This window comes from Physeter macrocephalus, chromosome 21, assembly GCF_002837175.3.
Source record: "Physeter macrocephalus isolate SW-GA chromosome 21, ASM283717v5, whole genome shotgun sequence".
Lineage (NCBI taxonomy): Eukaryota > Metazoa > Chordata > Mammalia > Artiodactyla > Physeteridae > Physeter > Physeter macrocephalus.
The window spans coordinates 11,106,298-11,117,839 of NC_041234.1; positions in this window are offsets into that span (position 1 = coordinate 11,106,298).

Sequence of the window (11,542 nt, forward strand, 5' to 3'; positions counted from 1 at the left end):
TGACATAGAAATTGTACTTTTGGTTATTTATTCCAGAGAAATGAAGACTCATGTTCACAAAGAAACATGTACTGAAATGTTTATCACAGCTTTTTCTGTAAAAACCAAAAATTGGAAATGCTCAGATGACTTTAAAAGAGTGAATGATTAAACAAAATGTGGTATACATCCATACCATTCTCCTCAGCAATAAAAACAAAAAATTATTCATATACTCAACAACCTTGATAAATCCCCAGATAATTATGCTGAGTGAGAAAAGCCAATCTGAAAGGTCACATAAAGAATGATTCTACTTATAAAATATTCATTAAATGAAAAATTATAGAAATGAAGAACAGATTAGTAGTTCCCAGAAGGCAGGGATGGAAAAAGGGGCAAGGGGGGCTTGCCTATGAAAGGATTCTTGTGGTGTTTGAAATGTTCTGTATCTTGACTGTATGGATGGTAATATCCTGGTTGAGATATTATACATAGTTTTGTAAGATGTTAAAATTGAGGGAAAATGGGTACTGGAATATCTCTATATTATTTCTTACAACTACAAATAAATGTATAATTACCTCAAAATAGAAACTTAAATTACTACTGTTTATAGTCTTCATATTAAGTTGGAACTAACTGGCTATGGGAGAAAAAAACACCTATTAACTAAAACTTATTTCAAAAAATAATTTTGGGGAAGACACCTACTTCTTGTAATAGTCAACTAGCCCCAATATCCTGCTGAGAAATACTGGGAAAGCTGGAAATATATGAAAGACAGGTCTCCAAGTTATTACAAACTCAAGGAAGTAAGCATGGAAGGGACAGGATTTCAAGGAAGAAAAGCCAAGATATTGAGCTCTAAATGTGGTACCACCTTCCCCCACAAAGTGTTTGCTAAACTAAAAGAGGTGATTGAACACTCAAGATGTTAAGCAGGAAGAAGAGGCTGAGAACTAAGCACATGAACAGGTCTTCGGGCACTCTCACCATCTCAGGGGACACACACTGAGCTCAGGGTCCAGCAAGGCAGAAGGCTAATGAAACAAAACAAACCTCATGGATTCTTCTGGCATCCCTGAGGGGCTATGCCCTAAATGTCTATATGAACCAGAAATAGAAAACATCTCACAAGCCTGAAGACAGAGTTTCAAAAGGTCTCAAGGTCAAAAGGAACTTCCTGCAGGTAACTGCCTCTGAATAGTGAAAGAAATGCTCCCTGGAGAAAGAAAAATATCACCCAGAGCCTATAATTATCTCTCTAGTATTTCACACAGAAAATCCAGCAAGCAATAAAAGTAACCATACATGCAAAATATAAATGGAAAGGATTAACATCCGGCCTTTGATCTGTTTTCTCCATCTACTAGGGATGGCTGGGACAGCAAGATAACTTGGTTACACTCAGGAAATTCAGAGTGACAATGAGATGCCACTGCACACCTATTAGAAGGGCTTTGGTTTAAAATACTGCCCATAACAAGTGTTGGCAAGAATGTAGAGCAACTGAGACACTCACACCACTGGGGGGGTATAAAATAGTATAATCATGTTGCAAAATATTTTGTCACATTGTAAAATCACTTTAATATATCCCTAGTCATATGATCTAGCAACCAATTCTTTCAAGTTTATCCCCCCAAAACGGAAGTATATGACTATACAAAGATCTGTACGAGAATGCGCATAGCAAGAGATGAGGGGGAGTGTTTGGACAGGATCATCAGGGGGAGAATATGAATGTGCCACAAGGAAAGGTGAGTGAGACAGATATTTACATTACCTTGATTGTGTTGACTGTTTCACAAACATACACATATCTCAAAACATATACTGTTTATTTTAAAGTTGTGCAGTTTATTTTAAATCCATTATACCTCAATAAAGTTGTTAAAATATATACGGTGCACCAAAATATCTGTCTAAAGGAAATTTTATACCATTAATTGCACAAGTGGAAATGCTGAAATTTTAAAATCTGATAATCTACCTCAAGAAACTGAAAAAAAAAGTAACTTACTATGAATAATAAAGACATGAAACAACAAAATTAAGATCAATTAGTGAAATTTTAATGATCACAAAGAGAAGACTAACAAATCCTGAAGTTTTTAAAAAATAGAATAGAATAGTTAACTTGATTGTGTTAATCATTTCACAATCTATATCAAATAATCATGTTGTATGCCTTAAATATATACAATTTTTTGTCAATTATATCTCAATAAATCTGGAAAAAAATTTAAATTTTTTCTTGACTTTTTTCTTGATAAGTCTTGCAAAGACTCCTTGCAAGACTTAGCAAGAAAAATAAAAGACACATGTTATCAATACCATAAATGTAAAAGAGATCATCACTACAGATCCTGGAGACAAATACATAATATTATTTTAAAATTTATGCTAATAAATTTGAAATTATATGAAATGAAATAAATTTTTTAATCTTAGGAAATCTCAATAGTCCTATGATTATTAAATAAATTGTGTCTATAATGAATTCCTACAAATAAATTCCATGTCCTAGTGTCTGAATTCCTGATACTTTCCATATGAGAAAGAAATAATCTTGTACAAACTCTCTCACAAAAGAGAAAAACACTCCTCAAAATGTTCTAGAAGACCCTTATAAATTTTACACCAAACTGAAAATATTTTAAGAAAGTAAAATATAAGGTTTATATCCCACGTAACCAAATGCAGAAAACAATAGTAACTTATGTTTGATAAATGGAATCAAAAATATACCACTATAAAACACAATGTACAAATTGATGTTAATCCAAGAATGAATTCTTGTTGGTTTAGCATTTTTAAATCAAATCACTTGAAAGAAAAAAAGGAAGAAAATCATGTACTTTCGCAGTAGATACAGAGAAACCATTTGACGTAATTTACCACCCATTTAAGACTAAAAACAAACAAACAAAACCCCAAACCCCCAAACTGAGAACAATGCATCAAACACCATACTTAGTAATGAAATACCGAAAAACTGCCTCCTGAGATTAGAAAGGGTACAAGAATGTCTACTGTCACTAGTTCTATTGAATGTTTTATGGCAGTCCTCACCAGGGCAACACAGGAAAGGAAGAAACGGAACCATCATTGTTTACAGATTGTGTTGATGTTCCCAGACTATCTAAAAGCAATCTGTAGCTAATGTATTAAAATTAATAAAAGATTTAGCAAGATTGATGAATATCATACAGTGAAAAAAACACTTTTCCAATAAAAACAATTCTTAATGAACTTTTTATACAATTCATTAAAAATGGCACAAAAACTCCACAGGACAAGGTTATATTTTTACGGCTTTTCCTATATACTTATCAGATAAACTTTGAGAAGTCACTGCTATCATCATCTCTGATATCATGGTAACAAAAGCAGCTAAATATAAGATAAACTTTATAATACACTTGACTTTTAATGCCAGTGGAACTCTTTTCTAATTCTCCTATTTTAAAGAATAACTTCTTATCCTGTTGTGATAAGAAACAGGAAAAAGGGGGAAACACAAAACACATGCCATCTTGATTCTATTTATTTGATTTATCACTTATTAATTACATATATATTGTGTGCTCAGTGAATAAAATCTTGAAAAATGCAGACTCATATTCCCTCTCAGAAGTAATCATGATTAGAAATGAGGTGTATATATTAACAGATATACACATAAATATGTATTTACATAAAGAATATATTTATAAATTTTGCACACATCTGAAGGTAATTTATAATTTGCTTTCTTTTTTTAGCAATTTATCTTGAACATTTCTTCCATAAGTATATATAGCTCAACCTAATTGGTTGCAAAAGCTGCACAGTACTCTTGATATGGACAAAGCATAATATATTCTGAAATAGAAGCTGTGCTTTTTTGTACACATACTTTAATGCACATGTATGAATAACAGTGTCAGATGCAGGACTAGAAGGGAAATTACTATGTAAACGTATAGGTAAATTTAAAACTGGTAAAAAATGCCAAATTACTATCAAAAAGCCTGTGTAATTTTAAAGCCCTTCAATAAGCTGATATCAAGACAAAAAAGTACCTGGTTATGCATTTAACTTGCACAAAGTATTAAGCAAATTTAATAGAGTAATTGCCAATTTATATTTAGTTTGTATATATACTTAGATGCAATTGCTAAGTCCATTTATTAACCTATCATTATATAATTATTTGAAATGGCAAAATTATATATTAAGCCTACAGATATTCTTATGCATATCTCATTATTTTCTTTACATTCTATATATTGTTCGCTATTGATTCGTTGTGATACTTACCGTATTTCTATAAATAATTAATATAGATTATGTTTTGCCAAAACAATATTATATATTATATAATAACTATAGATATAAACTATTTTGCAATAGGCAAAACGAGTGTCACTTCATCATTATTTATCAAAAGATTTTGACTGTTCTCATTCAATTTCTCATCCAAGTAACAAATAATACCAGATTAGCAATGATAACAAATCATTTTGATATTTTGTTTGGGAATGTGCTTTAATTTAATTTGTGTAAAATATGTACCGATTGCTTTACAAATTAAATATAAAAGAAAACTGTTGATTTGGAGCTTTTGTTGTTTGACATAAACAGCTATATTTTTTGTTTTTGCTTTGCTTTATTGCTAGTGTCAAATAAATTATCATTTTATTTACACAAATGGAATACTTTGGATTGACATAAAAGCTATTAAAGTTTTTGACATAAAAACTATTGATGTTTACTTTTATTAGTAAGCATTATATTTGACACCTATATCAAATATAAATAATATTAATGAAGTGAACAAAAACTTCTGGGAAATAAATATACACGACTAATCCATGAACAATGATTTTTTTTTTTTTTTTTTCGGTACACGGGCCTCTCACCGTTGTGGCCTCTCCCGTTGCGAAGCACAGGCTCCGGACGTGCAGGCTCAGCGGCCATGGCTCACGGGCCCAGCCACTCCGCGGCATGTGGGATCCTCCCGGACCGGGGCACGAACCCGTGTCCCCTGCATCGGCAGGCGAACTCTCAACCACTACGCCACCAGGGAAGCCCGAACAATGATTTTAATTATGGCTATCTTCTCAACAGGATCCATGGAGAACCAGAAAAATGGAACTGACTCTCCAATGATGAAAGAAAAGATACAATTTTAAACTCAGAACCATGAAAGCAGTTTCTAAGTCACATCTTTTTGGTTCAGGGTCTTAACTATACAACATTTGACCAATAAGTGTCTTATACCAACCAGGGGAGGACCCCTAAGAAGCCAGGCTAAAAGATAAAAAAGATGGGGGAAAACATGAGCAAAGATATCAGAAGATTCACACTGCAGTGGAAATAGAATTCATATGACTAGTCCAGCCTTGTCACCAAACAAACAAACAACAGCAACAACAAGCCAGGTGGGAGAATCAGTCTCCAGATTTCCTACATTATATTATGTAACATGCCTAATTTTTTTTTTTTTTTAGATATTGGGGGTAGGAGTTTATTAATTTATTTATTATTTATTTTTGCTGCGTTGGGTCTTCGTTTCTGTGCAAGGGCTTTCTCTAGTTGTGGCAAGCGGGGGCCACTCTTCATCGCGGTGCGCGGCCCTTTCACTATCACGGCCTCTCTTGTTGCGGAACACAGGTTCCAGACACGCAGGCTCAGTAGTTGTGGCTCACGGGCCTAGTTGCTCCGTGGCATGCGGGATCCTCCCAGACCAGGGCTCGAACCCGTGTCCCCTGCATTAGCAGGCAGATTCTCAACCACTGCGCCACCAGGGAAGCCCAACATGCCTAATTTTTAACAACAACAAAAACTAGAGACATGCAAAGAAAATTTGTTCTTACAAGTCCTGCAATATAAGAAATTCTAAAGGAAGCTGTGCAACATGAAATGAGTGACACCAGACAGCAGTCAAAATCCATATGGAAGAATCAAAGATCTCCAGTGAAAGTAATTATGTAAGTAATAACAATATCAAGTATAATTAAATAATGATGTTCCTTTCTTAGCATAACTTATTAAAAGACAACTTCACAAAATAATATCTATAAAATTGTACTTTAGTCATGTAACATATACATACGTAATATATTTGACAATAAAAACACAAAAGAGGGAGCTGTAAATGAATCTATATTGGAGTAAGGAAATAAAAACCACAGGGTAACACAAATTCACAGGAAGAAGTGAAAAGATTCAGAAATAGTACATAGGAAGTTTAATATAAAATGAAATCTATAAATATAATTTATTCTCCTTTCCTCTAGCTTTTTCAACAGAAGATTATATAAAACAATTATTACATTATATAACAATGTATTGTTGGGTGTGTAACATATATAAACATAATATGTATAACAATAATAGCACAAAAATGAGGGAGTTATAAGAATAAATGTTCTACTTTGTGTAAATTTTGTGTAAATAAGAAGTAGATTCTAATAAGTTAAGATTTATATTATAAAATATAGAGAAAGCACTAGAATAACAACCACAAAATATGGTTAAAATTGTTTAAGAAATTAAAATGTTACACAAAAGTTTTAATTAATAAAAGGGAATTAGTAAGTGAGAAACAGGGAAAAACAGTCATGAGCCATATAGAAAAAAAAAGTAGACATAAATAAAACCATGCCAATAATAATATTAAATGTGAATGGATTAAGCGATCTAAGTAAAGGAAAATATTGTCAGGCTAAATAAGAAAATAGGATGCAACTACATACTGTCTACATAGGACATACATTAGATTTAAAGTTGCAAACATGTTGAAAGTAAAGGAATAAAAAAGCATACCATACAAAGACCAACCATAAGAGAGCTGGAGTGGCAATGTTAATATCAGACAAAATAAGACAAAACTGTTACTAGCTATTTTATAATGATAACAGAGTCAATCACAAAGATATAAAATTGTAAACGGATATACCCCTAACTACAGAGTCCCAAAATACTTTAAGCAAAAAACTGACAAAATTGAGAAGAAAAATACTTTTCTTTGAATAATGAACATAATAACTGGGCAAAAAAAATCAAAGAAAAAAATCAACAAGTACATACAAGATGTAGACAACACCACAAACAGCTAGACCTAGAAGATACCTATAAAATACTCCATCCAACAACGGCAGAATATACATTCTTTGCATTTACACATGGAACATTTCCAGTGTAGACTATATACTAGACCACAGAACAAACTTCAGTAGTTTTAAAAGGACTGAAATAAAATAAAGTATATTCTCTGATGCAATGGACTGAAATTAAATGGCTATGTTTATTAGCTTAAATGTGGTGATGGTTTCATGGGTATATGCATATGTTCAAACCCATCAAATTGTATACATTAAATATGTGCAGTTTTTTTGTATATAAATTACACCTCAATAAAGCTGTTAGAAAAAAAAACCAACAGAAATTCGGAAATTTTAAAAATAAATGAAAATTAAACCACTCTGCACCACACAGACAATATATCAAAGAAGAATTCAAATGGGAAGTCAGAAAATTAAAAAGACAACTGATTTTTTAAGTAAAAATGTAAAACAGCATTTTGTATATAAAATATATAACTGAAAAATTCATTGCAATGGAAGCTCAAGATTTGTATATTTAACTGAATATAAAATTTACCTCATTTAAGAAAATTAAAGGAAAAAATGAATAATAATCAATATCAAGTTTTTAATCAAATATTTAAATAAAATGTGACAAAAAGGCCACAAAGAAAAGGGGGAATCAGTGGAATTTTCCTATTGAAATATTGCATCTGCATAAATTGGTACCTTCTTAACACTAAGTAGACCAAGATGAGTAAAGGCTTCATATGCCAAACTCTAGAGTGATCAGTAAACATAATACAAAGTGGTATAGGTAACATTTGACTTATATTACTATAGCTTAAACAATTACGACAAAACATATCTACTATAATATAATCCAAATTTACTTGTTTGTTTTCCACTAGACTATATACCTAGTGAAATCATGTAACTCCACCACATAATCCATATCTGGCACTTGCTGGGAACTAGAAAAACATTTAGGCAATCAATGAAAAAATTTAATTGGAGTACATTAAGCAAGTGAGGTCAGAAAAGACCTCTTTGTAAGATTATTTGCCTTAAAAGAAGTTTTTTTTCCTCTTATTGATATAAAGATTTGATTAATAAGGTATAGGAGGAAAAATAACTATAAAAACTTATTCCAAAAAGAGTGGAAGATACTAAAGATATCATTATTTGAAAGCACTACAAATTCAAGGAGGCAAGCACTTGAAAAGACAAGATCTCAGAAGAGAAACCCAAGTGGTGACACTCAAATTTGGTACATCTTCTTTCAAGGTATACGTATTCAAAGGGGTCCACTGAGAAGCCAATATGCTAAGCGGGTAGTTTTAATTTAGAAAGCAAGCAGCTGAGTACGGCTTCCCAGCAGTCTCCCCAGCTCAGGGGGCAGACTGGAACTGAAGGTGCACCAAGGAGAAAGGCTTTGGATGACAACCCAGGGGTCCATTTGACATCCCTGAGAGGCTATGTCCTAAAGGTCTGCATGAACTAGAAATAGAAAACCCCTCACAAAACCTGAGAATCCAGCTTCCAAAGAACTAACTCCCTGATTGCCATGAGATGAACTGCTCTCATGCTAGCTGCCTTGCAGAAACAAGAACAAATGCTCAATAGAGGAAGAAAAGATCAATCAGTCTCTAAGTACTTCAATGGTATTTCATACAGAAAATCTAGCATGTAATAACAAATAACCATACATGCAAAAGGACAAAGGGAAAGGAAAAGAGTAGCATCAGGCCTATGATCCATTTTCTCCATTTATAGGGAATATCTAGCAAAGAAAGAATAAAACCTTGTGCCTACCCATACAATTTATAGCTACAGAGAGATACTAATGCACATGAATTAAAAACACTGACCAAAACAACGGCTGGCAAGAATGTAAAGCAATTATGACCCTCAGACTGTAGTTATGATGTAAAATGGTATAGTTATGTTGCAAAACATGTGCACATATCCTAAAATAACTTTAAAATACACCTCTCAAGTGATCCAGTCATTCATTCCTTGCCTGATCCAGTAAAGATGAAATTATACATCCATACAAAGACTCAAACAAGAATGTCCATAGCATGCGAAAGTGGGGAGTGCTTGGGCAGGATTAGGAGGGGAAATCCAAATGTGCATAAGGAAATCTAGGGAGAGGGATGAAAATGTTCATCATCTTGATTATGGTGATGGTTTCACAAACACATGCAGATATCAAAATATATATTGTTTACTTTTAAATTGTAGAATTTATTTTAAATCAATTAAACCTCAATTAAGTTGTTACATATTGTGTGGGATGCACCAAAATATGTGTCTAAAGGAAAATTTAGAGCATTGATGCAAAAGACAAAATCCTAAAAATTTAATATTTGAAAATACACTTCACAAAATTAGAAAGTAAAGCAGGAATTTAAACTAAATTTTTGAACATGAAAAATTAACATCAGTTGCGAAAATATACATGAATGACAGACAAATCCAAGATCAAGGGAACAAAAAAGAAGACACACATTATCAATAGCAGGACTGTAGATGGGATCATTACTAGGATCTTGGAGATACAACATTATGCTATAAGGAAAGGTATGTCAATAAATCTGATATTCATAAAATGATCAAAATTTTTAAAAACACAAAATGGTTAAGCTAGGAAATCTCAAGGATTCTATAGTCAATAAATAGCACCTGTATAGAAAAACCTTCCTATAAATGAATTCTTGATATATATATTGATATAAATATCAAGTCCTGATAACTGAAATCCTGATAGTTTTCATATAACTGAGAAATAAGTAACATCAGTCTTAAACAACCTCTCCCACAAGAAAGAAACAGTAAAAACTCTCAAAATGTTTTGAGACTCCTATAAACTTGACATCAAACTGATAATATAATTATATGAAAAGAAAATCAAAGTTGTTTGTCTTATAACAAACACTAAAAAATAAATTAAATGAAAACCTTATGTCTGACAAACAGAATCTAAAGATAGTTCAGCTACATAATACACCAGGAACAAATTGGGCTTAATACAAGGATCATTTGAAAATGTTAAATCAACAAGAAACCAAACAATCTTGACACACAAAGGAACAAAAGCATGTCACTATGACAGTAGATAAACTATTTGATATAATTAACCATCTACTTATGATTTTTAAAAACCAACTTAGAAAACTTCAACGTATATAATTAGCAATAACATATTGAAAAACTTCTTGAGATCAAAAGAGAGACAAGGATGTCTATTATCAACACTTCTACTCAACATTTTAGGGGAAATTTAGGGCAAAGATGCAAGAAAAAGAAGGAAAAAAAAAGCATAGAGGTTGGAAACAAAGCAAAATGAACCCGCCTTTATTCAGAGATCACATAATTATGTTTCCAGACTACCTAAAAGCAATCTGCAGCTAATACATTAGAGTAAACAAGTAAATCTATCAAGATTGATGGATATCATACAAATAAATACATTTTTCCAAGAATAGCAATTCTTAATAAAATTTCATAAATATCACAAGAAATGGCATAAAAACTCCACAAGGATCTATTTTTAAGCCTTTTTAATATACTTTTCAGATAAATTTTGAGTCATTATAACTCTGAATACTGTCATCGTTTTTTCTGATGTCATGGTAATAAAGACCCCAAGATGTAAGATAAATTTTACAATACACATGACATTTAATCCAAGGAGAATAAAAAGAGTATTATTTCAGACAACTTTACTTATGGCCCTTAGTAGAGTAGATGTTCAAAAAAGAATCACTAGTGATATGCCATCATGTGACTGAAATTGTTTTTACTATTTATAATTTTAGCATAAGCTGAGTGTAAAATTTTCAAAAACTGCAGATGCATATTTTCCCTCAGAATTAACCATGATTATCAATAAAGTGTGTATAAAACCATATTCACATAAATATGCATTTACATAAAGAATATATTTATATATATATGGCACACATATGAAATTCTAATTTGTTCTTTTTTTATTAGCAATATATCATGGAGATATCACCTATAAGTACAGGAGATCTACCTGACTGGTTGTATAGTTACATAATATCCATAAAATAAACACAATATATTTTATTTAAAAATAGCTCCTTTGCCAATTTTGTAACCATACGTTACAATTGTGAGTAGCTGTATTGGATACAGTATTGAAAGACAAATTAGTTTTTTTTTTTTAATTGAATAGAGTTCCCTGTACTATACAGTAGGTTCTTTTTTTTTTTTTTTAACATCTTTATTGGAGTATAATTCCTTTACAATGGTGTGTTAGTTTCTGCTTTACAACAAAGTGAATCAGTTATACATATACATATGTTCCCATATCTCTTCCCTCTTGCGTCTCCCTCCCTCCCACCCTCCCTATCCCACCCCTCTAGGTGGTCACAAAGCACGGAGCTGATCCCCCTGTGCGGTGCGGCTGCTTCCCACTAGCTATCCACCCTACATTTGGTAGTGTATATATG